We start from the raw sequence: 6,000 nt of genomic DNA, 5'->3' as shown, positions 1-6,000 counted from the left end.
AAGATAAAAGAAAAACAAGCATCAAAACATTTCTCCCTTCTTAAGAAAAACAAGAATAAAGGAAATCCTAGAGACTAAAGTGGCTGTTGCCTGGTACTAAATATTGCATGTCTGTTGGCCTTCTGTTGAAATGAGTGTGGTATGTCTCAGCAAAGGAAGGGGAGGGAGGAGTGTTTATGTGTGGGAAAAGAAAGAAATTTCCAGTTTCTGATTATTTAACTGCCATACTTGGAGCTCTCTTTGAACAAATATTGGCGGGTGGCCCAAAGTCCAAATGGTGGTTGTTTGAGCTTTGCTAAAGGACTTGAGGGGAAGTCCTGTTCTGTTGCCTTAAATGGAAACTCTGCAAATCATTTGTAATGGAGAGAATGACAAAAGAAAAACACCCCAATCTCTGCTATTTCCTTGATAAATCGTTTTGTTTACTTGTCTACAGAATATAATGCAGATATTTCTGCCTTTTTCATAATGCTTTTTTGTAAGTCATGTCCTCAAAGCCTTGAAAGTAATTCCTTTAAAAAAAAATCATGAACAAAGTACACCTGGGCTTTATATTTCTGATAAATAATTCCGCATCAGTGAAGTTCAATGTGACTAACAATGTAATAACTCTAACTTCACTTTGGGATTTTACAATTTCTAAGGCACTTTCATCCACATAAATTAATTCTCATGGCAACTTGGAAAAGAGCGTGTTATTTCCTCTATTTTAGAAATGGAGGCTCGGCGCCTATAGCTCAACCGGCTAAGGCGCCAGCCACGTACACCTAAGGTGGCGGGTTCGAATCCCCAGCCCGGACCCGCCAAAAAACAACAATGACGGCTGCAACCAAAAAATAGCCAGGCATTGTGGCGGGCGCCTGTGGTCCCAGCTACTTGGGAGGCAGAGGCAGGAGACTCGCTTGAGCCCAGGAGTTGGAGGTTGCTGTGAGCTGTAATGCCACGGCACTCTACCCAGGGGGACAGCTTGAGGCTCTGTCTCAAAAAAAAAAAAAAAAAAAAAAGAAATGGAGAAAATGGGACATAAGAAGATGAATTGACTTGATGGAAGATAGAGGGGTCTGTCTTGCAGGTCTTTTAAGGGCCTGGGAGGCATTTTCTATCTTCCCCAAAGCAACAGAAAACAGCTACTGTGTAAATCAGCACACCTCCAACATCTTGAAGTTAATGTGGATTTTCTTGTCAAATTCACCCCTACACTTCCTCATACTCTCAAGGCCAAAACATCTCACCCACACCACTCTTCCTTGCTGCTTTCATTTACCCTTAGAGTAAAAATGTCTCTCTCACTCATACCTAAACTTTCCTATGCTTATTTTCCCCAAAGTTTTTTCCACCACTAATCTCCTTTGAAACTCTTTCCACTGTTAAAAAAAAAAAAAGAAAAAACAACCAGGTTTCAGTGTAAGCACCCTAATCTACATCCTCAATCTCAAAGCAGAACCTTTTCTTCACCTCCTTTCCTTAACTGAAACCTGGCTTTCCCCCAAGGACATCATTTCCCTTGAGCCTTGGCAAGAAAAAACTGCTTGTTCTCTCCACCTCCCAACATGCTGAGAGAGATTTGGGAATCGGGTTGGCATTCTCCTGTCTTCTCCCTGCCAGCTCCAGGAGATTCCATTCCTGCCTATATAACTCCCCACCCTTCACCCTCTTTTGAGCCTCATGCTATAGAGTCTATAGTATAGACGCTCAGTCATCTTCTGCCAGTTTCTAGGTCACTCCCAGATTCACAAAGAACTTGAGCACCTGACTGCCAAATGCTGCCAAAGTCCTGCCCCTATCTCAGACCACTTCCCTGGTCAAGAGTCACTTCTTTTCAGTTACCTAGATTTCATGGCCTTCAGAGACCTGAATTTCATGGCCTTTCACTCCTCTTTAACAACTTGCCCCTGTGGCAAAACCTTCACCCTTCACTTGATGTTCACCCAGATGCTCTGAAAATCTGAAGAGCAATGACTCTTCACATTTCTGCAAACCCAGCAAGTTCACACTCCAGCTTTGTGGCAATGTCTGCCTTTGATTTTGCTTTCTTTAGCTCTTTCAACCATCATCCTAGCTTTACTTCATCTCTTACCCAGCATACTCCAAAGGTCCATCCATTCCCTGAATCTCTTCTGTGCATTCACCAAAACCTCCCTCTATCTTGCTGCTGTGCTCCTAACTTGCTGATTCCTGGGGTTAACCTGGTGGTTCAAGGCATAGTCAGAGTCCCCCGCCCTAAATTTGAAGCCTGTTTCTACCATTTAGTAGAGATTCCACCTTGAACAAATCATTGAATTTTTTAGGGTTTCCATTTCCTCAACTGGAAAATAATAATACTAGCACTTCTCACATGACCAACAAAAATTATGATGAAGGGTGAGATAATATATGTAAAGTGTTTAGACTAGTACCCAGCATATAAGTGCTCAGTAAACGCTATTATTACAACTAAACTTATCAATGCTACTTCTAAAAACAATCACATAACCAAACTGACAAGTGAAAATACATGCCCAACCTTCAAGCAAACCACAAACTGAAAAAAATCCTCTCTTTAGATATTGTCAGTTTAAGGAAGATTCTTGAGAAAATACTCTGTAGGTCCCGAGATCCTCTGATATTGTCAAGTTAACTATTTGTCTTCTTTATCAGAAGTACCTAAAATTACAGACTGACTAATGTCTATCACTATTAAAGTAGGAATAGCAAAGATGTCAGGTGACCTCTCCCAATAAGACAGACTTTAAAAAATGGGCAGGAGACATGAAGGAACATCTCACAAAAGAAAAAACACGAATGGCTCAGCGCCTGTAGCTCAACCGGCTAAGGCACCAGCCATGTACACCTAAGGTGGCGGGTTTGAATCCCCAGCCTGGACCGCCAAACAACGATGGCTGCAGCCAAAAAAAATAGCCGGGTGTTGTGGCGGGGGCCTGTGGTCCCAGCTACTTGGGAGGCTGAGGCAGGAGACTCGCTTGAGCCCAGGAGTTGGAGGTTGCTGTGAGCTGTAATGCCACGGCACTCTACCCAGGGGGACAGCTTGAGGCTCTGTCTCAAAAAAAAAAGAAAAAAGAAAAAACATGAATGTTTAAGAAACATGCTTAAAGATGCTCATTTTCATAATCAGAGAGATGCAAATTCAAACCACAGTGTGATAACATTACACACCCTTGAGATTGGCAAAAACTAAGGTGTCTAACAACGTTAGCTGTTGGATGGGGTACTCTGAGAGGCATAAACACTTTGCAAAATGCTGTGACGTTATGTCATAAAGTCAAACATTCACATACTCAAAAAAGCACCAAACTGTAAGCCACCCTGTCTGCGGACAGGAGAATGGATAAATTGTAGTAGAGTGGTATGTTCACTTAGAGCAGCGGTTCTCACCCTTCCTAATGCCGCAGCCCTTTACTACAGCTCTTGTGGGTTGCGACTCACAGGTTGAGAACCGCTGACATAGAGGATTCAAATGAAATATGTCTGCACTAACAACATGAACGAATCTTAAGCAAAAGGAAAAGAGTACGTTTCTGACAGGGAAATACATCTAGTGTGGTGACACTATATTATTAACCTAGTCAATTCTCAAAACATCTGTTCGAGGCAGCTGCGACTGCTCTCATTCTATAGAGGATTCTAAGTAGCTTTTGCTAACAAGTGAAGGTGCTATGATCCGCCTAATAGTTATTGTATGGTTACACAACAGTTGCAGACACTGTGCTACTTTGCCTAGCACAGCAAGCTCCTGTCCCAGCAAGTTCACACTCCGCCTGGAAGTCCTTGACTTCCTTTGAGGAAGACAAATAGTTAATTTGATAATATCAGAGGATCTCGGGACCTACAGAGTATTTTCTCAAAGTATTTTCAAAGTATTTCTTAGAGTATTTTCTATTTTATAAAAAATAGTAATGGACATCAGTCAGTCTGTAATTTTAGGTACTTCTGATGAGGAAGACAAATAGTTAACTTGACAATATCAGAGGATCTCGGGATCTACAAAGTATTTTCTCAAAGTATTTTCAAAGTATTTCTCAGAGTATTTTCTGTTTTATAAAGAATGCTTTTTAAAATATCCTTCTTCATATATATTTTTTTTTACCTGATAAATCAGGCTTTCCTCCTTCTAAACCAACACTAGTGGCCTTGCCCATAGCTCAGTCGGTAGGGCACTGGCCAGCCACCTGCACCGAGGGTGGCAGGTTCGAACACAGTCCAGGGCAGCTAGAACAACAATGACAATTGGCAAGAACAACAAAAATAGCTGGGCATTGTTGTGGGCGCCTGTAGTCTCAGCTCCTTGGGAGGCTGAGGCAAGAGAATCGCTTGAGCCCAAGAGTTTGAGGTTGCTGTGAGCTGTGACACCACAGTACTCTACCTAGAGTGATAGCTTGAGACTCTGTCTCAAAAATAAAATAAACAAATAAACCAACACTAGTTAGGGCTGGAGAATCTTGATAATGGTGTGCATTTGCACTCTTCTCCCAACCCCATCACCTAAGCGCAACATTAATTGAGAGTGTGATCTTCACTTAAATGGTCTTTGAATCATTTTCTGGGTATGATATTTGGATACCCATAATGTGACTCAATACCAATGCCCTAAAGTCCTGAGGCTCTAGAACTGGCCTTTAGTCTACAGTTTTCAGAGTGTTCATCACTAAGAGCCTTGAAAATGAAGAAATTCTTCACTAGATACAACCATCCCCCAGAAATCTCTTCCCTAGCCTTTTACTTACACCCCTAAAACTCAAAAGGAACAACTCCAGCAGGTGGAGAATCACTCCTTCCTGCATCACAATAGTCCATCTCAAGAATGTGCTTGCAAATTGGTGACACAGTGTTGTGCAGGGATGGGAGGAGAGTGAGGAATCCCAACTCTGCGCTTCTGTCCCAGGTCTGCCAGTGAGCTGTGCAACACTGGATATTCCCATTAACTTCTCTGGGGCTCATTTCCTTCAGTTGTATGCTTCAGTTCTGACACCCATTTCCTGAATCTAAGCCCCCTCCGGGCCCTGCACTCTGCCGGGCTTTGGGAATATGAAGATGAGTAAGGCAGGCTTGGCCAGCGAGGAGCTTCCAAGCCATTCAAGAGATTTCGTTCAGCTTTGGGGGCAGATGTAACTAAAGATATCCTGGCACTAAGCCTCATTAGCTGTGACTTCAGGCAAGTCACCTAACCTCCTGAAAAATCAATTCCCTCGTCTCTAATAAAAACAGAAATAATAATTGCTTTGTTTTGAAGATCAAATAAGACAAAGCATATTAAAAAAGGGAGGATGATATTCATGCTAAATAAATGTTACCTGTCTTTCTCCTCCTCGTCATCACTATTTTTAGTACATAAATTATTCGTTAGCAAGGCATCGTGACAGGGTCTGGGGATCTAGGCAGAAGTCTGTTTAGCCCTAGCTTACTCACAAGAGAAGGTCACTTAAAGTGAACATTCATTTTTTGTCCTAAGACCCTTCCTGAAGTTGCTGGCATGTGTTAAAGGATTGATAAGAGGCCAGAGCAAAGTCAAATTTATTTGGAGAAGGTTATTTCTAAATGTTTTGAAATATGAGGGGGATATAAGTTTAGTGTAGAATAAGAGTGTGCATTCTAGATAAAATGGAAGATAGTATTAATACATAATTTGGGGACATACTTGAGAAGTGAAAATCATACTGAATAAATTGGACTTGATCTAAAAAATTATGATCCAGAAGTTACAAAGGAAATGACTGATACATCTAACTACAAATAATAATAATAATAATTAAAAACAAATTCATAATGAGAAAAGTGTGTATTTTAAAAGTATAGACTAATACCAGGCATGGTGAGCTCACGTTTGTGATCTGAGCACTATGGGAGGCGAAGGAGGGTAGATTGCTTGAGGTCACAAGTTTGAGACCAGCCTGAGTAAGAGCAAGACCCCTGTCTCCAAAAATAGCCAGATGTTGTGGTGGGCACCTATAGTCCCAGCTACTTGGGAGGCTGAGGCAAGAAAGTCACCTGAGCCAAAGAGTTTGA

Source organism: Otolemur garnettii, unplaced genomic scaffold (genome assembly GCF_000181295.1).
Source record: "Otolemur garnettii isolate 467f Iridium unplaced genomic scaffold, OtoGar3 scaffold00002, whole genome shotgun sequence".
In the NCBI taxonomy this organism is placed as follows: Eukaryota; Metazoa; Chordata; class Mammalia; order Primates; family Galagidae; genus Otolemur; species Otolemur garnettii.
Note: the sequence above shows the minus strand (reverse complement) of the source record.